Source organism: Narcine bancroftii, chromosome 7 (genome assembly GCF_036971445.1).
Source record: "Narcine bancroftii isolate sNarBan1 chromosome 7, sNarBan1.hap1, whole genome shotgun sequence".
NCBI classification, from domain to species: Eukaryota; Metazoa; Chordata; class Chondrichthyes; order Torpediniformes; family Narcinidae; genus Narcine; species Narcine bancroftii.
The window spans coordinates 90,001,380-90,024,878 of NC_091475.1; the positions used below are offsets into that span (position 1 = coordinate 90,001,380).

At 41.2% G+C, this 23,499-nt stretch overlaps 1 protein-coding gene and 2 long non-coding RNA genes across 5 annotated transcripts in view; 2 read left to right on the forward strand and 1 right to left on the reverse strand.

Annotated features, from left to right (window-relative positions):
- The window catches only part of LOC138739109 (protocadherin-9), an 852,748-nt gene that overhangs the window by 779,941 nt on the left and 49,308 nt on the right, over positions 1–23,499 (forward strand). The gene's annotated exons all lie outside the window — the stretch shown is intronic.
- Positions 802–20,209, reverse strand: LOC138739111 (uncharacterized). Of its 2 annotated transcripts, none has more exons than XR_011342011.1 (3): positions 19,920–20,209; positions 1,285–1,313; positions 802–1,116 (listed from the first exon to the last, which is right to left on the reverse strand). It is a non-coding gene; the product is annotated as an uncharacterized lncRNA (long non-coding RNA). The 2 variants fall into 2 exon arrangements; XR_011342010.1 differs by lacking the exon at positions 19,920–20,209 and adding an exon at positions 7,865–7,948.
- On the forward strand, positions 20,159–21,809 carry LOC138739110 (uncharacterized). The gene is made up of 2 exons (XR_011342009.1): positions 20,159–20,632; positions 21,404–21,809. It is a non-coding gene; the product is annotated as an uncharacterized lncRNA (long non-coding RNA).

The window sequence follows — 23,499 nt, forward strand, 5'->3', positions numbered from 1 at the left end:
ATCAAAAGATAAGTTCAATTTGCTGCAACTTTCAGCTTTGCTCACTGAGGTGGAACTGACAGTAAATGGAGCTTGTGGGTGCAGGCAACGTAAAATTCATGGTTTTATAATGGCATCATTAAATTGCTTCTTAAACTACATTCATTGGAGTTTAGAATGATGAGAGGGGATCTGATAGAAATGTAAAAAAAATCAAAGGAGTAGATAAAATAAAAGCAGGGAGGATGTTTCCACTGATAGAGGAGACTAGAACCAAGGAGCATAGCCTCAAGTCTTGGAGAAGTAGATTTAAGACAGCGATGAGAAGGAAATATTTCTCCCAGACGAAGTGAATCTGTAGAATCTCCGACCCATGAAGCAGTGGAGCTGCCTCAATAAATGTATTTAAGGCAGATAGATTTTTGAAGAATAGGAAAATTAAGGGGTATGGGAGTAGGCAGGTTTGTGGAGCTGCATGATCATATTGACTTGGATGACCCACCGTCTAATGTCCCTTTGTTCTCAGTATTTATGACACACCACTTGCAACCAATGACAAGATCATTTTGATCTTAGTCTGTGCCTTGTGGTCTCCACCTACAAGAGCCCAGTGGCCAATCTAAATTTCCCTGCTTGCATTGCTGCAGCAGCCCTGCTACCAGCCACAATTGACTGAAAGAGGGGTCAAAACCTTAATTGGTGCGAATTAGGTGGGTTGCTTTGTCTGGGTCGTCATTGAGTTTCCTGGGTATTGTTTCAGCTGCACTCATGTAGACGAGCCAGGAATGACATTTAGAACTAAACATAATACAGAACTCCAAAGAGGATTAATATCTTTTATTTGAAAGTATTTGAAGTCATTTCATTTCAGAGCATTCTCAAAATTTAATTAGCCTTTTTAAGAACTTTTCAGTTCATGTCCACCAGCCTTTCATGCTCCTCCAATTTAGTAAAGTGTCTGAACTATCTTTAGTGGATGACCTCACCTTTCACCACACTATAGTCCATCTGCCATGGTCTTGGAGATACTGGAGGAGCTCTGGCTGAGCTGGTCTGCCCTTGGTGCCGAAAGCACAATATTTCAGTTGACAGAAATCTGAAACCAATGCCAGAAATGTGCAGGAGGTCAGGCAGCATCTGTGGGGATTGAAACAGGGTTAACATTTCAGATGAATGACTTGCAGCAGAAGTGGTAAATGTTTGGATCAGGGGATGAGCAAATTTCCAGACCAGGAGAAATGAAAAGATAAAAGAGACCTGGCAAGCTAAGACAAAAGACTAGAGGAGTTGCAAGTGCAGACCTACCAGAGGCATTTGGAAGGAATGCTGAACATCTGAAATGTAAATCAAAGTTCAGATTTATTGTCAGAGTACATGCATGACATCACATACAACCATGAGATCATTGATTTTTTTTTAATGCAGGCCAGGCAGAATTTTGACTTATCACTAACTATACACAACTCAAGAAAAAAAGCTATCTACAAAAAAGAGAGAAATGTGAACAAAGTGACTGTAAAATATAGAAAAAAAACCTATTCAGTATTAAATATCGTGTAAAGCAAGAGTCCTTAAATGAGTCTGATGTTCAGGACTCTGATGGTGGAGGGGTAGCAGCTGTTCCTGTTCCTGGTACATCAGGTAGTACCAATACCTCTTTCCCAATGGCAGTAGTGAAAACAGAGCATGTCCTGGGTGGTGTGGATCCTTGATGATTGCTGATGCTCACCAATGGTAGCATTCCATAAAGATTTTCTTGAGGGTGGGGAGAGCTTTGCCTGTGATACACTGGGCTGTGTCCACTACCTTCACAAACTCCTGAGCAGGAGAGCATCTAACATCCAATATTTATTTCTCCAGTTAAAGGCTACTATTCATGCACGTGCTTTGCTAAAGCATTGGAAACTGGTTATTTTATTTCAGATTTTGCCATTGAGCCCTCAACATGCTGACTATAGCCAACTCTGATGCTGAAGGTCTGTGGACAAAGAGTAACGCAGTGAAATCTTTCCTGCTCTTTCCATTCCTAACCTAAAACCATCGAGTCCGGCTGTGGTTGCCTTACAACCATATTGGAAGAAATAAGTACACAGCACAGAATGGCAGGATTGAACTGGGGACATAAGGCATAATTTTCAGCTCAACTTTTCCTGGACATCAGTTTTACATGCAGCTGAGATCATCATCATCTCTCTTTGACTTGTTCATAGAGACTGCTTGATATTAAGTTACGTAACTTCTTCCAACATTTCCAGGAATTAACAGAGATCCACAATAGCTGTAGATGCTGGAGACTTTAGCAAACAATGAATTGCTGGAGGGATTCAACAGATTAGAAAGCATTCCTGGGTAAGAAGTGGTCAGTCAATGATTCAGATCTGAACCTTTTATCAAGGAAATAGCATCAATAAAATTACGTATTGAAAGGTAGAAAGAAGCTGCAGATGAAAGAATATAGGACAGGAGGTGTGAGAGGTGGAGAGACTGGTCAAGGGAGAAGGAATGAGGAAGGAGGGTTGGCCAAAAGCAAACCTTTCAGGAGAGAAAGAGCTTGACACGATCATTATCCAACCTAATTTGCTGCAGATTGGGTGACTGCTTTGTCAAACATTTAAGCACGGTTTGCAGGTCTAAACTTGAGCTTCCTGCAGCCAACCATTTTAACCCCTCAAACCATTCCTACAGTTATATGTCTGTCATAATTGATCTCTCTGTAACTCTGTACTGTTACTGCTGTACTATGTATGGGATGACTAGCTAAAATGCTCAAAAAACAAATTTCTCACTGCACCTGGGTATGCACATCCATAAACTTGAATGTGACTTGATTTTTACTCCAATTATACAAGAACCTTTAAAAACTGCATCTGGAATATTATTCCCTCAAGATCTAAAAAATCTCTTGATAAATGTCTTAACTATATTCAGCAATTAAGATTCCAAGACCTGTGTAGGGAATTAAAAGATTCACTATTTTCTAGGTGATGGAATTTTTTTCTCACATCTATCCTGAATGGCCAACCCCTTATTTTGAGAGTCCGACCCATTGGTTTTCAATGGTTTTCAAACTATCCCCCTAAACTCACATTCTACCTTAAAAAAAAAGATTATATCCCATAAATGCTCTGTGATTGTTAAGGGATTACTTAAAGTGGTATGTGAATGGTTGAGAACCAATTGTTACTGGAATATTTTGCTTGAGAAAAATTGCCATTGGTCCATTTCCTTTGGAATTATGAAATCGTGCACTTGACGAGACAATTAGGTATGTTTAAAACAGAAATTTTCAAACTTTTTTCTTTCCATGCACATACCACCTTAAGCAATCCCTTACAGACCACTTATGGCATAGGGATTGCTTAAAGTGGAATGAGTTTGGGGGGCAGTTTCAAAACCACTGGTCTAGATTATCTAACAAAGGAAGAGCCTTGCAATAGAAGAGGGTTCAGCAGATTTATTCCTGGGAGAGTGGATTTGTTGTATGATGAGAAATAAATATGCAGGGCCCACACTGTCTTGAGTTTAGGGAATGAGAGGTGAAACAGAGTGCTTGACAGTGAAGATATGAGAATGATATTTCATTTAGTAGAGAACCAGGGGTTCAGACTCTCAAAGAAAGGAGTTATATATTCAGAACTAAAGTGAGAAGAAACTTCTTTGAGGATCTTTGTGATTTACAGATCAGTAGGGCTTGGAAGTTCCACCCCTAAGTATGTTCAAGATGGAGGGATATGATGATGGAGGAGGTAGATGATACAGAATATCTAATGGATGGCGCTGAAATGATCCCTGCATTTATTTCTCATTTTCATCCACAACACATAGGTTGCCCATCAGGCATGACCTGAATATTTTGGAGTAGGGTGTAGGCGGAACATGGGGGAAACCAGTAGGATGCTGCATGTATGGTATCGCAATGGCACTAGTTGAAGTATTCTGGGTTAAAAGGTCCACACATGATTATAAAATTTAAGCATGAAGAAACCATCTTTATTTTTCTGTGAACTCATCTAATGGACAATATTGATAACAATAATAATTATTATTATGACATGCTCTTATGTCATCATGCACTGACATCACATGACTGGTTTGAAGCCTTCTGGGAGTTGTAGTGCCAACATAGCACCACTACACAACTCCTGGCACCCCAACCCCCCACTCCCCCAGAACTGGCAGAAAGGTTTGTCTGTCTTTTAGGTTGTCGACCTCTGCGACAAACTGTTGGGGAAGACATAAGCTGGTTTAAGCCTATCTATAGTGAAAGACTGTTGCTTCCTTCCAATGTCCAAAATACAGGTCGACCTAGTTTGTCTGAGTATTCTACAGACAAAGACATATTTGCAGTTTTTGAGATCTTCGGGCACAAAGAAAGAGTATTCTCCATGTGAAGATGGTGTTATAGAGGTCAATTTTCTGACTGACTCCCTTAACCTGGACAACAGTTCCTTAGGATCATCGTTAGATCTGGAACTCCCCTGAGACCACCAGTGGTGTTCTGTAACGAGCTCCGCAGATGAGCTTGGAGGTCCTCATTTAGAGTTGTTCTAAAGCCCAGTAATACTTGGGGCAGCTCATCCCTGAGCCATCAAGGCTGACTTGAGACGTGAATGAAATCTTTCCACCTTTCTATTGGCCTGGGGATGATAGGTATGATGAATTGTTGTACTGAGCAAGCGAGACAAGGCTATCCACAGTGAGGAAGTAAATAGTGGTCCCCTATCTGAAGAAACATGCACTGGTAAACCAAAACGAGACACCTGCAATGGAGGAATGCCTGAGAACAAGTTTCTGTAGTAGCATCTACCAGGGCATGGCCTCGGGCCATCGCATAAACCTATTATTGTAAAAAGATAATGGTTTCCTCTTGAAACAGGAAGCAGACCAACATGTGGACGTGAGCAAAATGATGAGTAACTGCTGGGAAGGACTGCAGTGGGGCGTTAGTATGTCACTGAACTTTTGCTTACTGGCAGGCAATGCAGGACCTCACCATTTGTGTAATGTCTTTTTTAAGACCATGCCACATGAACCTGTTGGAAACCATACGAATGGTCAAACTAATCGATGAATGTGAGAGACCATGAACAGAGTCGAATACTCAACATTTCCATGATGGCAGAACTACTGGGCATGGGTTTCCTGTAGATATATCACAGAGAAGTAGTTTGCCATTAAATCCAAACTGGACATCTTTCAATTGCAGGTGCGTGATTCGAGTCTGATAAGTGTTCGTCCCATGGCCATGTTCTTGGGCTGTGGCCAAAGCTGTGTAGTCAATACCTTGATCCACAGACAAAATCTTGAGTGGAGTAGAGCAGGAAAGTGCAACAGTTACGACATTTACTTTTCTGGAAATACATAGAATTTTTGTGGAGAATTCTGAAATGAATCCTAATTGCCTGCTCTCACACTGACCAGGGCTCTGTGACTTTGGAAAATTCAAATATTAAGGGCTTGTAATTGGTGTACATAGTAATATCTCTGCTGTCCAAAAAAAAATAATGGAAGTGTTGAATAGACAAGTAAATGGCCAAAAGTTCCTTATCAAAAGCACTGCTTCACGAAGATGGCAACTGAAGAATGCTACTGGTTTACATTGCCCATTGACATATTAATGAAGTGCAACTCCTACGTTCATACTGGAAGCGTCTGTAGAAAAGGCAATGGGGGCATTTAAAACTGGGTAGCTGAGCGTAGTGGCTTGAGTCAGCAAATCTTTCATCTTCAAGAAGGCGTTGTTTCCCTCTTCAGTCCAATAGATGATTCTGTTGTTTCTGGACAGAAAAATCGAAAAGCGATTTCATGATATGAGCAGCTGTCGGAAGAAACTGATGGTAAAAATTTACCATTCCCAATAATTTCTGTAGGCTTTTAATTGTCCCAGGTTTTGAGTGCTTGGTAATGGCCTCAACTTTGGATGGCAGTGGAGTCACACCTTCCTGAGTAATCCTATGCCCCAATAAATCAACGTTTCTTGTCCAAAAATGCATTTATTTGGATTGATAGTCCAAATTCTTGAAGATGAATAAAAAATATACGAAGATGCTCCAAATGTCCTTTCTTGGTCACACTGGCCATTAAAATGTCAGAGGTAAATGAAAACATTTGTTATACCACGTCCTAAAGCATACATCTCCCGTTGAAATGATGGAGTGGCTTTTTTTTTTAATGGAATCCTAATAGAATTCATAAAAATTCAAACAACCCAAAAAGGGTAAGTATTGTTTTTGGAATGTCTTCTGGCTCTACAGGTACTTGGTGATAGTCAGCACCAAGTCTATTTTGGAGAAGAACTTTGCTCCATGCAAATTAGCCGAGAAATCCTTAGTATGAGGGATCAGATAACGAACTGGAATGGTGGTGTCATTAACCTGCCTGTAATCTCCACATGGTCGCCAACCTCCATTGTGTTCCTGGACCATATGTAGTGGAGATGCCCAGGGGCTGTTGGACCTACGAATTATGCCTAGTTCCTCCATCTTGGCAAACTCTTCCTTAGTAATTATGGCCTCTGGAATCACAATGAAATAATCACGCAAGGTGTTTTTAGAGCGAATCAAACGGATTTACTCTTCATAATCCGCGCATCATTTAAAAGCCCGAATCATGCATCCAAAACGTGCTGACGTCATCATGCACTGATGTCACATAGCCAGTTCAATGCCTTCTGGGAGTTGTAGTGCCACCATAGTGCCACTGCAGTCATATTATGCTTCAACATATCTAAACTACTGAAGAACCTTCAAATTATTAAGCAGAGAGTTTCAGATGTGAAAGATGTTGCACAAGTTGAAGCTTTCACAATTTCCTCATTAACTGTGATTACCATTGGAAATGCATTGAGATTCATACTTAGTTTCTCCAAAATCATCTTGGATTTCAGGTGGGAGCTGATTAGATCTTCGCAAAAAAATGTGGCAACTTCCACAACTTTAACCTGTCTTAAGGTCGTTTCTTTATTGCCAAGGCAGTATTAAAATGAGTCATCTTTTTGCAATATGCACCCAGCAGTTTGCACAAAGCATAATGTTAAGAAGGGGACAAATTACATTAAATTTAAAAACATTTTAAAATTTAGACATACAGCACAGTAACAGGCCATTTCAGCCCATGAGTCTGTGCCACCCAATTAAGCCACACCCCCAGTACGTTTCAAATGGTGGGTGGAAACCAGAGTCCCCAGGGAAAACCCACGCAGACACAGAGAGAACATACAAACTCCTTACAGACAGTGTAGGATTTGAACCCTGGTCCTGATTGCTGGTAATGTAAAGGCACTGATATTGATCAGGCAATCCTTTCTTTTTATGCTGTCAGATTATTGGCAGAATTGCAGAGGCAAATTTCCTGCTGATCGTGGAAATAGTGTCTTGGGATCATTTACCTGAGAGCAGGCTGAGCCTTCGATTTATATCTCATAAAATTGTCATCCCTGATAGCACTCCCTCAGTACTGCACTGTAGTGTTAGCCTTCATTTTTTTGGTCAAGGGATGGGTTCCATTATGCCACCAAATCTTGCCTCGGTAAACAGTCAATCATAAAATCACATTATTCTTAAATATATATCTGATCTATTAAAGAACTATCAGGTTATCCAGCAAGGAGTTTCTGAAAGACTGATCCCGTCAGGAAGAAGATGTATAAATTTGAAAACACACACCACCAGATTCAAAAAGACTTCCACCCTGCTGCTATCAAATGATTGCATGAACCTCTCATTAGTAAACTAATCTTGCCCTTGCTTCACATAAATCTGGACTTTCCATTCATTTAGCACCTCCTGATGCACTCAAGGAGATGTTAACTTGCCTGGATAGCATGTAAAACAAAGCTTTTAATTGTTTCTTACACATGACATGAAACAATTCAATTCATCATTACATTGCCAACTGAAGCAAAGCTGCTGCATGTATTTTTGAACTTGCATAGGGAGAACCAGTCCTCCTTGATTGCATCTTCTTATGGCTGATGTTTTATTATTCCATAGAGTACATCAAACAGAATTAATTGGAAGACCTCACAAAGGAAATTAGTTAAAATTCTATTCAGTTAATGGAACGGTTCTCTCAGGAGGCATAAACTTGGATCAAATGCATTCAAGCAACACTGAATAAAATAACATCCATTAACCATGAATCATATATATTACAGGTTGGGTGTAAAATATTCAGGATGAATAGACGAGAAACTGTGACGTTAATAAAAGAAAGACCTTTGCTATTAATAATATCAGGTGAAACCAAGAAGAATCTAATCCACTGTATATTCTCTTCATCTAAATTATGATTTACACCACCTTTTTGAAATAAGAGCTTTGTTATTTTTGTGAAATGGCAGTACTTTTATCTATAGATTGCTATTAAATCATTCTCGGCACTATTTTCCACCATGGTTCAGGGGTTTTACCAAAACTGGTTAAGGCTTAGTTCAGATGAAATTCTTCCCTGATTATCCAGTATCTGGCAGATCAAAAGGGGTCAATTCTCATTTTAAATCCTCCTAACATATAATATTTGTTTTGGTAGGTCTTCTAAAATTCTGAATAACAGTTTTGGCTACAATATATAAATCAGCAGTGGTGTTGATTGAGTTATAAATCTTCCATATGGTTTTTAGACTGCAATGTTGGGAAAATTGCAGAAAAAAATTAACATAATTGCTGTTGGTATAGTTGTTCACACTGAGCACCTTTTTAGACTGCAAGTCTCGGAGTGCAGCAGTCACGGTGGTTGGACGTGCATTAGAGTGGATGACCAACAACAAATTTTTCTAGGATGATTTACACTGCAGGCTTCCTCCAAAAAGTTGTAAGGGTCCTGCAGGATAAATTGTGGGGCAAGCATTGACTCAAAATTCCTGCACATTCCTTTTTAGACTGCCCGTGTACCGGCAAAATTCCTTGATTGTTTTGTTACACGCCTGCAGTCTAAAAACCATAATAGCTGCAGAATGCTCATTTCCACAACAATATAAATTCACCCTCTGGAAAACATGTGATTGCAAATGAATTGTATTCTGATTACAAGAAAATTAAAACAGCAGGGGGGGAATGAAGGGTCTGTGCTCATTCACCAATCAATATTGTTTGACCTTTCCCTGCCAGTGGTTGATTAATGGTAGTTTCTTCAATCTTTAATAAGGTGGATTGGCTTCCTTGGTTAGAGAGAGTTGTTTTACAGCATCTTTATAAGTTAGTATTGATTATGACCCTGTTCTTTGCCTTGGTTGTGATTTAATGGATAGATCAATTGGAAGAATTCATTCACCCAATTCAATAGATTGGACCATGGCATTAATATGCGGTTAAAACCAAGTTGCAATGTTACAGATCATTACATGGAGAGATGAGATAGAGATCAGCAGTAATAGGTTGGTCATCAGTATGCCTAATGATTGTGTTCATTGCTTGTTTAAACTGGTTAAATTTGAGTCAAAATGGCAGCGCACATGGCTGCAGCGGCCACTCCAGCTGCAAATAAAGGTTCAATCTATCATTCGGTTTTTCCTCTGATAGAACACTGATAAATGTAAGGAACACTAAAACCTGCAGGTCTGCCAAGCTCGAGAACCAGCTCACAATGGTGCACTGTGAATGTGACTTAATGAAGGCAGCGAGTCCCAACACCAAACTGAAGCGTACTACCGAAACTCGGGGAGGAGATCATCAGAAATGGTGATCAACTCAAGGAAGAGCTCATCAGAAACAGTGAGCAAGGAAAAAGAAGCGTGCTCGGGCCATGCTGGAATTCATGCAAGACTCGAAGAGAATCCATCTGGGCCTGCGATCCCAATGATTTTGCTTCCAAATCTACAATACCTGGAAAAGAAGCTGGACCACCAGTGGCTGCATCTGAAATGAGGGAAATGAAGGGCTGCTGCCCTCTGGCAATAAGTTGTAATTACAGAAACGTGGCTGTAGGAGTCCAATCTGATTTTGCCATGCAGCTAGCAATGTGTTGTTTTGATTGTTGTGCACTGGGTAATGTATGTTTTTGTGTGTGCACCAATAGTCCAGAGAAAAGCTGTTTTGTCCAGTTGGATATGTACAGCTAGATGATAATAAATTTGAACTTGAAGCAGATACCTATAAACAGCTAATTTTCTTAAGACAGAATAAATGGGTGCTTTTACAAAATCTACTATGTTCAGGTAAGTAATGGTTTGGGATAGGAGTTCACTGGGGCTGGTTCCCCACACCAAGAACTCAGTTTAAATGCTCCCCTTTCCCTCAATGTGGTCCATGTCTCTGCTCTCCCTTTCCCTTGCCTAGATCCTGAGTTCTGGTCTCACTTTCTCTCAGTTTTGCCGCAGTTTCTGTGTTCCCCATTCCTGCGCCAGGACTCTGGTTTCTGCTTTCCCTCTTCCCTCACTAGAGCCTGGTTTTCTGCTCTCCCCTTTTCCTCACTGGGCCTCACATTCTTGAAACTCACCTGGTTCTTTTTCCTGAACCACCAAAATCTAAAGCGCATGGTTTTACTGCAATCTAGTAAAATAGATTGAGGTTTCTTAAAACTCATATTCATGTGGTTCAAGTCTCGCTGAGGTTATCACCAGACGAGATGGGATTTGTACTGTTATTAGTGACAGCAGCAATAAGAGGTTAGTCAACATCGTCAAAGGTGCTCTGGCCTCTGGAGTGACATAGTAGCCAAAGAAAAGGCTGCCAGGGAGCTTTGGCAATTATACATGCCCTTGGGATTGTAGCTGGAATATTATATATAATTGTAGTCTCAATACCTAGAAAAAATCTCCCATGAATGCTAATTTCTGGTGTGCCAGGTTTGCCATATGGAGTGTGAATGAGCTGATGGTGCCTGTGCCTGCTTGAGCTGAGAAAAATTGAAGATGATCTCATCGAAGTTTACAAAGTTTAAGTGAGTCTTTTGCCAAGCACCCCCTGGCTGAGGAGTCTCGACTCACATCACATATTTAGAGTAAGGGGAAGGTTTTAGGATGGAGAGAAGGACAGATTTCTTCATTCATAATCTTTGGAATTCTTAATCCAATAGGACTGTGGTGGCTATGTCACTCGATTCCTTCAAATGAATCTGTGGAGATGGTTCTTTCATGTGTTGCAACACTTCACATCCAATTCCCCGTTGTGGCCTTCCTTACCTTTGAGAGGCTAGATGCAGACTGGGAGAATGCTTCACTGAGCACCTTCTCCTTGTCAGCATCAGTGAAAGGCCTCTCGCAGTAGCCAACCATTTCAATCCTGCACCCCACTCCTGTGATGACATATCTGTTCATGGCCTCAGTCAAACCAAGACCACCCATAAATTGGAGAAGCAACACCTAATTTTCTGTCTGGGCACTCGCCAACTGCATTGCATTATCATTGAATTCTCTGGTTTCTGCTAGCCTACTGCCTGTTTTCTCCCTCTTTCCCATCCCTTCAAGGTCTCCACCTCCTCTCTTCATTCACAGAGCCATCCCCCTTTCTTGGTTTGCTGTTGTGCCCTCCCTCACTTATCTTCATATTAACTCCTGCCTTTGGGACTGTGCTCCTCTCTATGCTCCTTCCCCCCCCCCACCCCCCATCACGATTTTGTTCAGACGCTTGCCTGCATTTTACTCATATCTCATTGAAGGGCTCAAATCCAAAACACTGGCTATGCTAATCCTTATGGCCCTTATACCTCTTTCCTAGTGGTAGCAGCGAAAACAGAGAGTTTGCTGGGTTGTGTGCATCCTTGATGATTGATGCTGCTCTCCAACAGCAGCATTTCTTGTAGATGTTCTCAATAGTGGGGAGGGTGTTGGCTGTGATGTTCTGTGCTGTGTCCACTACATTTTGCATCCCCATACCAGACTGTGATGCAACAGGTTAGCACACTTTCCACCACACATCTGTAGATATTTGCTAAGGTTTCTGATGTCATACAAAAACTCTGCAAACTCCAGATGAAGTAGAGGTGCTGACGTGCTTTCTTCATGATGCTATTTCTGTGTTGGGTCCAGGAAAGATCCTCCGAGATAGAAGCTCACAAGAACTTAAATTTGCTCACCCTCTCCACCTCTGATCCCCCAATGATCACTGGATTGTACATATTTGATACTCCCAACCTGAAATCAACAATCTTCTCTTTGGTTTTGGTGACATTGAGTGCGAGGTTGTAGTTGGTGCGCCATTTAGCCAAGCTTTCAAACTCCATCCTGTATGCTGACTCATCAGCTCTTTTTATACAACCCACAGCCATGGTATTATCTGCAAATTTGTAGATGGTGTTATTGTTGCACTGAGCCACACTGTTATACGAGCAGGAGGCTAATAATGCAGCCCTATTGGTGCTCCAGTACTGATGGTGCCTGCCACATTGACCACTGCCAGTGGACTGATACCGCCTCAAACCGTGCATCTTGGCGCCTCACAGTTCGGCAGGCAGCATCCTCCTTGGAAGAAGACCGCAGAGCCCACCTCACTGCCAAAAGACAAAGGAGGAAAAACCCAACCCCAACCAACCAATTTTCCCTTGCAACCGTGTCTGCCTGTCCCGCATCGGACTTGTCAGCCACAAACAAACCTGCAGCTGACGTGGACATTAACCCTCCGTAAATCTTTGTCCGTGAAGCCAAGCCAAAGAACTGATGGAGATTGAGGAGGAGATATTTGTTCAAATCCTCACTGAATATGGTCGGGTGGTGAGGAAATTAACGATCCACTTACACAGTGGGATGTATAGTCCCAGGTCTTGGAGTTTACTGATCAATTTTGAGGGGATGATACTGTTAAATGCTGAACTGTAGATGATAAAGAGCTTCCTAATGAGTACATCTTTGCTGTTCAGATGTTCCAGAGCTTTGTGTAGAGTCAATGAGATGGCATCTACCATAAACCTGTTGCTGTGATAGGTAAAGTAGGATGGATCCATGTTGCTGCTCAGAAAGGAACTTTTATATTTGTGCACTAGCGTTTCAAACACTTAATCACTGTTGATGTGATTGCCACTGATCAACAGTAATTTAGGCAGGTGACCACACTCTTCTTGGGCACTGGTCCAATTGATGCCTGTTTGAAACAGGTCAGTACCAAGCCCTGCCAGAGTGAGACGTTAAAGATAAAATCCATCACTACATTGGCAAATTTCTCAGCATAGATTTTTAATTCACAGCTGGATACTCCATCTGGACCAGATACTTTCTTCAGATTCACTCTCCTGAAGGCAGCCCACACATTAGCCTTAGATACGGACAGGAGAGGATCATCAGGTGACATGGGGATGTGCAGTGGTGGTTCTTTCTTGTCCTTGTAATCAAATTGGGTGTAGAAGGCATTCAGTTCATCTGGGAATCATCTGCACAGAATTCCCTCCCACCCTTTGCATTGTATCATAACACTGTAAGGCTGGCTCCACCAAGATATGCAGCATGTATTGCTACTCAAAATATAGAAATAAATAATCGACCATCTTGCATTGCTTCATAATAGCTTCTTGGAAATTAAAAAAAAAACCTGAAGGTAGAGTCAAGCAGAAAGCAACCCATCAAAGGAACAGTGAAATAGTTTCTTTGATGTCTCTTTGTCGATATGTTGCAAAATTTAATCCTTACTCTACTGGGAGCGAGCGACACGTTATAGATTATGTTACAGTGTTATATAGTCAGGATAATGTGAACTATTTTGTAACTGCAGAAGAATACACCCTTCTCACTGTAGTAAATGTCGTGCACCACTGTGAGGGGTGGGTGTGGGTGTGTATACAGTTTCCTGACATGGTGTAAGACATCAGTAAGTAAAGTCTCTTGTTATTTGAATCTTGCATCTCTAAGTTATTTGAGGAGCCTTCCAAGTATCATAGGGACATAACGTGATCCCTTAGGCAGCGGTATAGGAGAAAAAAAAACATACAATTGTTTGTAAGTCACTGAAATATGAAGGGGAAGAAGAGAAAGAAAACATTATTGAAAAAAATGACTGGAGCAACAGCAGTTCACCCAGTGATGGACGGGGAGGCTGAAGACTTTGTTGAATCATTTAAAAAGTTTCAGCAGAATTGAAATTTAGTATTCAAAAGCTATTTTAAAAATGCAACAGCAGAGAAGAAGGACAGTTATATACTTCCCTGGACAGGGGAACGAGGCCTTGACTTATTTAATAGCTGGAAGCTTACGGAGGTGGAGAAAAATGATCCAAGCAGATATTTGCAAAGATATTTGCACCTTGAACCCAGGTCTAATTATAGAATTTAATGCTATGAATTCAAGGCTTAATGCAAGAGACCGATGAAACTGTTGATAACTTATTCAGGTGTAAAACACAGATTTAAGGATAGAAAGGAAAGATTAGTTGATCAACTTATATGTTGGTGCACCCAACCAGAAGTGCAAAAGTTTCTTTCTTATAGGGAAGGATAGCTTGAAGCTGTAGACACAGCCGGAGCCTTCGAAGCCATGAATGAATTGCCTATCTATACAGATCCACCCACAGCAAAGAGAAGAAAGGGTTGATGCTATAAAGAACACAATCAGAAAAGTGCAAACCCCCAAGACCTGCAGGAAGTGCGGCAGACAACACCCTTTGATGACTGTAACAAATGTCCCACATATGGTTCTGAATGTAGAGCCTATGGTAAAGCAAACCATTGGGCAAAGATGTGCAAGTCTGGCATGAAGAAAATAGAAATACCAGTGAAGAAAAAAGATGAGACCAAGATCCACCACATAAAAAGAAACAACAGTGAGGACTCCGATACCCAGATACTGAACATGGAATCCTTACACCTTCATGAGATGGCGGGTGAGATGAAAAAAGGAAGCAAATTGCACACTAGGATTCAAATACAGAGGACAATCCAGAACAAACCTAAGATATTTAACCTAAATGTAAAGCTGGATACCGGATCATAAGGCAACATCCTTCCACTCAGACTCTACCACCAGATGTTCCTTCTTCTTTGGCTTGGCTTCGCGGACGAAGATTTATGGAGGGGTATGTCCACGTCTGCTGCAGGCTCATTGGTGACTGACAAGTCCAGTGCGGGACAGGCAGGCACGGTTGCAGAGGTTGCAAGGGAAAATTGGTTGGTTGGGGTTGGGTGTTAGGTTTTTCCTCCTTTGTCTTTTGTCAGTGAGATGTTCCAAGAGAACATAAAAGGGTATCCAAAAGACAGTGCTTTGGAAACAGCAAATGTCACATTAACGGCCAATGGTGAACCCATAATCAAGCAGCTAAGGAGAGCTAAAATCAATGGCTGCCATAAGGGAAAGAACATCCTCTGTACATTCTACATGGTAGATGCAGATGGACCAGCAGTTATAGGTCTGGATAGCTGCTGGGAGTTGCAGTTGATCTCTGTCAATTATGAGATCCAGACAAAGAAGATATCCAAAAGCATCAATAGAAACACAACAAAAAGAGGAAATGATTTCCACTGAAGTACCTGCCAGGCCATGGCACACAGTGGGAGCAGACCTGTTCATTGAGAATCAGGAGTGATATTTTATAGTAGCCTGTTACTACTCTCGGTTTCCATTCATCAACAGGGTGAAAGACCTGAGAGTGTCAACTATCACCTCAGAAATGAGAGCGCTCTTTGCTGAACAAAGAATATCTGAGCAAGTAATATGTTTCAATGGAACACAGTTCATGTCACAAGAATCCAGAAAGCTGGCTGCAGAGTATGGGTTTGTTATTACTACATCATCCCCATACTACCCCAAAGGTCATGGGCTCATTGAAAGGCCAGTGCAAACTGTGAAACACACACTAGTTAAGTGTCGCAAAACAGAATAAGTCCCAGACCTAGCTCTTCTATTATTACGAGCAACACCTTTAAGGGCTGACATGAAGTCCCCAGCAGAACTTCTAAATGGCAGGAGATATAAAACAATTCTGCCAAGCAAAAAACACCCTTCCGAAGACCAGGAGGAAACCAGAAGAAGACTGGCTGACGCACAAGATGAAGGTCGCCGGCATTATAACAAACATGCCCAAACATTGTCAGAACTCTTCAGAGGGCAGCATGTGCATATTGTGCCAATGTTGGATCCCAGCAAAGGTTATCAGAGAAGCTGAGACATCAAGATCAGACATTGTCGAGACAGACTCTGGCAATCAGCTGAGGTGGAACAGAATTCACATCCGGCCGACAAAAGATGTGATGAAGCAGAAAACATTAAAACCAGAAAAGTCTGCAACACTAATATCAAGTGAGGTATCAAGTGAAGAGACCACAACCACTAATAGTGAAATATCAACACAGTAGATGTCAGGTAAAGCACAACAAGCTACATCACCTACATGTGTACCAGCAACACAGAGCCCAATGGTCGCAGCCAAATCCACATTAGTGAAGAAACATACTGCCACCAGTGCGATATCGATAAGAACTATTTAAAAATAGTGTAAATAAATTAGTGTACAAGTTCAGTTACTTAAGTTGCACTGAAAAGAAAGTGATAAAGAACATTAAATTCTTCTTTATCTTGAGAAGGAGGGATGTTATATCGTCTGGATAATGGGAACTATTTTGTAACAGTGTAAGAATACATCCTTCTCACTGGAGTATCTGTAGTGCACCACTGTGGGGTGTACTTACATGTAAATGAGTGTATGAACAGTATGAGATGGTGGAAGACATCAGTAAGTAAAGTTTCTTTTGTTATTTGAACCTTGCATCTCTAAGTTGTTTGAAAAGCCTCCCAAGTAACACAGAGACATAACAGTTGTATTTCATTAAGGAATGGCTGCTGTTTCAATTTTGCCCACATAAAACAGGATTTATGCATGATTTATGCAGAAAAATGGTGGCTACGCACCATTATCTGTGCAATGGAATTTCATTTTGTTCCTATCTCAGGGAAATTTAGTTGATTTTATTCCATGCTACATTATGCTTCTTGAATGCCTAAATAATGAAATAGTGGCTTAAAGTAGTCAAGAATAAGACGCAACTCCACCAAACAAATGCTGATGCCATTATTACGACTCAAGTTCTGTTTTTTTTTAATCACCTGAGAGTTAATAGTCAGCTGTTAAAAAGGGTAGAAAAAGGCAGTAACTGTTTTGTGAAGAATCTCCGGACGAAATCTTTAGAGTGTCATAAAAGAAAAAAATAATCTTTTAGCTGTTCTTCACCAACTATCTCTGTCAGGGAACAATATAGAAACTTTACCATTGTGTCATTTACGTCAGTACTCATCTCTACCACCAATATATTATGATGCATTTCCAAAATTAATGTTGAAACTGTATATGTTAAATATTTGTAAGCATTTTGAATGTTCAATAGAATGGTTGGAAATTCAGCTATCGATTGTAGCAGTGATGAGTGCTTCGTTTATTGATATTCTTTGAGCACGAGTATAAAGGCCAGTACAAACTATCTGTAAGCTTCTTCTGAGAATAGAAAATGCTGGAACAAATTTGGAAACCTGTGGCTAAAGGGACAGAATTAATGTTTCAAGTCCAAGCCTCTTCTTCAGAGCTGGGAAGAGTTTCACGATGGATCGTAAACCTGAAATGTTAATTCTGTATTTCTCTCTCCACATATGCTACCTGACTTGCTGAACATTTAACATTTTACAGCTTAATGCCACATTTCCAGCAATACAACTTTTTAAAAACACAAGACCATAAGACATAGCAGCAGAAATAGGCTAGTCAGTCCATCAAGTCTGCTCTGCCACTCAATCATGAGCTGATACATTTTCCAACAGCCCCACTGCCTGGCCTTCTCCCCACATCCTTTGATGCACTTGGCTACCAAACACTCCCTTAAATATATCCAACAACTGCCTCCACAATTGCAAGAAATTCCACAGATTCACTCTCATCTGGCTAAAGTGGTTTCATCTATATTTTATGCAGTGCCAAGGAAAATGCATGGTATTATATTTGGAAATTTGGAGAATGCATTGTAATTTTGAGATTTGCATACCTTATCATTTAAGGCTTGGTTTTCTACTGCTGAGGCAGGAAGCTGTTCAATGAAGGACATACAATGTGAGTACGATTGAAACAGCAAAACTGGAGATTCACAGTAAAAGGATGTTTCGAAGATGAAGAAAAGATTGGAATAAGAGCAAATCTATTTCCTCTTTTGTAATCAAGTACATTGTAAAGTGGACAACCTGAGGGATGATGTTAGGGAACATATTTCAAAAAGTGTGTGGAGGGGCTGATGAGGTTGGTAGTCGCAAGTGAAAAGTTTCAGAACAGAGAACAAAAAAATGATTTAGTTAGACTTATTAATGGTAGCGATAACCGTTACGCTGTTACTGTGCCAATGACCGGAGTTCAAATTCAGTGGTGTCTTTAAGGAGTTCTCCCTTTATCTAAATGGGTTTCTTCTGAGTGCTCCTGTTTCCTCCCACCTTTCAAAATAGGTTAATTGGGAGGTACAGGTTTGTGGGCTGAAAGGGCCTGTTGCCATGTTGTATGTCTAAATTTAAAAAAAATATATATATATCCAGGGATACCAAACCAAGATTATTTCTGTGAATCAGTTGTTTGTGAACTAAATTATTAAACAGGCTGGGGAGGTTTGTATGAAACTTCCATTCGCTGAGACAAATCAGCATTTAGTGAGCACCTTGAATAGTCCTTGGATTGTGTAACATTTGTTTCAAAAGTTAATCTTATTATAAAAAAAAATGCAATTTACATTTATAGAGTTATTCACTCTTTTCATTCCATTAATATTTTGGTGATACATTCAGGTTCTGCACCTAAATGTGTTCACACTTCACTTTCATACTTAGCACAATCGGCCTTCATGTGACTCCCTGATGGCTTTGAGGGTCTTTCCTGGCAGACTTAGCCTTTCATTTTCCAGATGCAAAAGGACCTTTAACTGCAGTTGTTGCCCACAATGCATTTGCCTTGGCTGCACCAAGATTCAGCAAGCATTCCCGCAGCCTGGAACATGGTAGTCAGCATATTCTCTTGCGGACATTGTTCTAGAAAACCAACAGGTTTTGGGAGATGCAAGTGCCTTTCAGCGAGTCGACAATCTTTCAGTAGCACTGGAACATTCCCGCAGCCTGGAACATGGTAGTCAGCATATTCTCTTGCAGACATAGTTCTAGAAAACCAACAGGTTTTAGGAGATACAAGTGCCTTTCAGCGAGTCGACAATCTTTCAGTAGCACTGGAACATTCCTGCACTGCATGTGCCCCAGGAACAACCCATACGTCAGAGAATCCAGCTGCTGGAAATGAATTGTGATAAGTCCCTTGCTTGTGGCTTTTTGGTTCATGTTGAGGACAGTTCTGAATCAACCACACACATTATGTCTGGTGTCATGCATTGGTTAGACGGGATAATGATGACTGGATTGGGATTTAATAACAACCTGGTCATTTCATGCCCATCACTACTGATCCTATCCTCACCTCCACGATCATTAACAGAGGTTTTGAGATTGCAAACATAAAAGTTCTATAACACTATCAATGAAAAGATAAGCAGAATGTGTTTCAGGTTGAACTTACAGCAGGATGAGTTGAAAAGTCAATTCCTTGTACCTGCATTTCCTCAGCTGCTGAGTATTTCTACCATTTTCTGCTTTCAACACCTACAGTACTTTTTTTTTCTCTCATCAAATTCATATTTAACCCTTGATTCCATATCTCCATTGTGAAACAACTCTACAAGAGCATCTCAGAAATGAGTAGCCGAGATGATATCATAAATCTGTGTACCACGGGCTCAAATGCTCCAAAAGCATCCTGAAAAAAGCTGAAAAATTCAGGTGTTTTTTTTAGATTGGCAGTTGGATTAAAAGACCATGCTCCTCCCTAAGACTCAAAGGCCTGGTAGGAAGTTATTGGCTTTCTTGTCATTTTTGTTCATCTTCTCCATGAAACAAAATGTGAGTCTTTAAAGTGTGATTGACAAAGCTTTCTTTCATGGTTAGATCCTTAGATACATAGGTAGATAACACTGGAGAAATGGGAAAAGAATGCACCATCATTACTGCAGAATAACATTACCTTGCAATTGACAGCAGTAGACAGCAGAATTATTTGGTAATTGGAATTGTACCAAGCAGAACTGTCAATTCAGTGCCGTTAATTATGAAGGTAAAGGGGAACCATTATTTAAGCACCACAGTTCTGATTTGTCCCAAGAGTTGCAGCACTCTGTTGTGTTGTATTATGCCAAGTGGCTCCTTCCACACAACAGGCATTGAGGTGTGACATGTGTTCTGTCCTCACAAAGGGAACTTTGATCAAAGCCTTCAACTGGAAGTTGACAGCCTGGCTGGGCTGAAAGATGCCTCCATTGCCATTGTGGTTGCTAGGAGACAGGATTTAGTCTGGAGGGAGGACAAATGAAATCAAAGTCTGCCTTGCGGATTTTTGCTCACTGGGATGGCTGCTTTTTTTTAAAGCTTATTGGGGTGCTAATTCAAGTGAGTGTCTTGGCAATGGAGCCCATCAAAACATGACTTGTGCTGATTAACAGTCTGGGGAAGGCAGGAAATGTAACTGATTGGCCCACTGATGTGGAGCTGGCCACCGAGGCACACAAAAGCAAATGGTTCGCCAAGTCGCGATCAGCATAGAGATAACTTATTTGGCCCCTCTACTAAAGAAAGGTCATTGCACATTCACAAGAACAGTCCAAAGTGATAGAAAAGAACTATTTACTGATGGAGGAGGCACTCTCCAGCCTTGCCTTTGGCCCTTGGTCCCAATCTGAGGTATGTATGTAATTTTGTCTTATTATTGAGACCAACAATTCAGGTTGATGCTCCAGTGCAGTGCTGATGCGTGAGGTATTAAATTTAGGCAATGTCTACTCTCTAGGGCCAGCCTCAAAGGTTCTGCTGCACTATATCGAAGAACAGAGCTTTATCCCTGATGCCCTGGCAAATATTTATCTGAAGATAGATATTATGGGGGTGTTGTGACATTTCAGTTATGGGAGCTTTCTGTGCACAAGTTGACTTTATGAATTCCAACAATACTTGAAATATGCATCATAGGGCTGTAAAGAATGTTGGGATATCTTGAGGTACTGGAAGGTGCCATAATATGCAAGACTTATTTTCTTTATAAAATACCTTGATCACAGTTAAGGCATATTTTGCAGTGAGGAATGTAAAACCAAGAGGACAAGATTTCATCTCTGAGCTTAAGGTAGACCTTAAGGAGTATATAAAAGAAAAAAAAAACAGAAAAATGGTTTGAGGAAGTTCCAGGGTTTAAGGTCTATACAGTTAAAAGCATGGATATCAGACGAAGAGGGAAATGGAGGTGCAAGAAGTGGAAAAAGGCAGAAACCTCGAAAGGTTACAGGACAAGAGACAATTATGGGCCTAGAAAGGTAAAAGGTTCTGGAGAGATTTCTTTTGGAAATTGGTACTCACTTGCACTGCATCTGGTGGTATCACCCAATCAGATTCTCCCAAAAGTTAGCATAATTCCGCAAAACTATCTTAAAAAATAACTCCATGGGCTTTTGCTTTCAGATTCATGCTTTGAAATGGCCAAAACTGCAAAGAGAGCTCACCGGAGCTCTGTCATACCTTGATTATCACTGGGGAGGGAGAAAGACTTCAAAGAGAGCCACAGGACATGCCGGCAAGGAGATGAACAAGGAGGGTAGCAGAACTATGTAGCTCCACCCCAACCGATTTGTTCAAATGGAGTCCTGTAGCATGATGGGCTCCACCCAGCACACTGTGAGATATAGACTGATGAAACTGTCAGAGATTGGGTAATCTTACACAGGGATGCAGAGATGCTTAAACATGAATTGCTTCAATCACCAAGGGGACTTTCAAAGAAGCTTTTGTGTAAATGAGCCTGGCATGAGTTTTGAGTGAAACATCAGCACCACATCAGAAAACATTAAATTCATGGTTTTCCTGCCAATCTCCTGCAGGGTTTGCTGTCTTTAATTTGTGTCTGCTAACAAAAAGTAGGTGTGCTGCATCATTGTTCGGCAGTGGTGCAAATGATCTCTGGATGTTTTTTTAAGTGGAAAAAAACACAAATGCTGCAGAAACTCCAGCAAACAGTGCCTTTATGTAGCAAAGGGAAAAAAGATACATTGTTTCAGGCTTGAGCCCTTCATCAAGGTGTGGGAGAACATGAGAGATGTCCGAACAAAAGGGGGAAGGTGGGAGGGGGGGTGTGGTGAGGGTGGGATATGATAGTTGGGGGGGGGGGGGGGAGTCTAGGCTAGTTGGAGAGAGAAAGGTAGTAGGAACTGAGGGTGGGGGGGGGAAGAGGCAAACTGATTAGTGGAATGCAGTTCATGGTCTGGGATTGGAGGGTGCCTTGACTAAAAATGAGGTATTTTTCCTCCAATCTGTGGGTCGTCAGGGTGGGGTAGTGTGAAAGGCCATGGACAGACATGCGAGCTTGAGAGGGTGACTCAGAATTGAAATGGAGGTCACTTTTGTTGTGGACGGAGAGGAGGTGCTGGGCAAAGTGATCTCTTAATCTGCGACTGGTCTCTCTGATGTAGAGAAGGTGACAGAGAGTACACTGGATGCAGTAAATTAATTATTTGGAGGTACAGGTGAAGTGTTGCTTCACCTGAAATGTTTGTTTGGGACCTCAGACCGTGGTGAGGAAGGATGTGTAGGTACAGGCATTACACCTCCTATGACCACAATGAAAGGTGCCAAGGGGGCTATGGATGGGGAGTGAAGAGTGCGCAAGGGAGTCACGGAAGGAGCGGTCCCTACAGAAGGCTGAGAGAGGAGGAGAAGCAAAAATGTGTCTGGTGGTGGGGTCCTGTAGTAAGTGCCAGAAATTCTATGGATAATGTGTTGGATGCGGAGGCTGGTGGGGTGGTAGGTGAGGGTGAGGAGAATTCTGTGTTTATTGTTTCTAGTGGCAGGTGGAGCTAGGGCAGATGAGTGGGAAATGGAGGAGATGCGGACGAGGGCCAAGTTAATAGTGGTGGAGGGGAAGCCACATTTGTGGAAGAAGGCAGACATTTTCCCCCCTCCTCCCCTTAACTAGTCATTCCTACTTCCTTTCTCTCTCCACCTAGCCTAGACTCCTCCCCCTCCCATTCCAACTATCATCTCCCACCCCCCTTCCCCTTTAGTTCAGACATCTCTCATGTTCTGCCAAACTTTAATGAAGGGCTCAAGCCTGAAACGTTGGTGACGCATCTTTCCTTTTGCTACATAAAGGCACTGTTTGACCTGGTGAATTTCTCCAGCATTTGTGTTTTTTTCTCTTAACCACAGTGTCAACGGAATCTTGTGTTTTAACTCTGAATTTTTTTTTTAATGTCTATATGACTATTACCAGGAAAATGCATTGAGGAAAATCAGGTGCTGTTATTTATTCATACTAATTGACATATAAATGATGGGCAGCATGTTCCTAATTATGGAAAACTATTTTCATATGATATTCATGTGAAAATTAGGTTCACAAATGGGTCTAAATTCTTGGCTTCAATATAGAATTTGAGAAGAAGGAAAGGCAGACACAAGGGAATGTCTGAGAAAAGCTCTTACACTCTAGAAGCTTCACAAAGTGTCTGAAATGGAAAAAAGTTAAACATAAAAATCTTCCTTTCACCTCCCTACCCATTCAC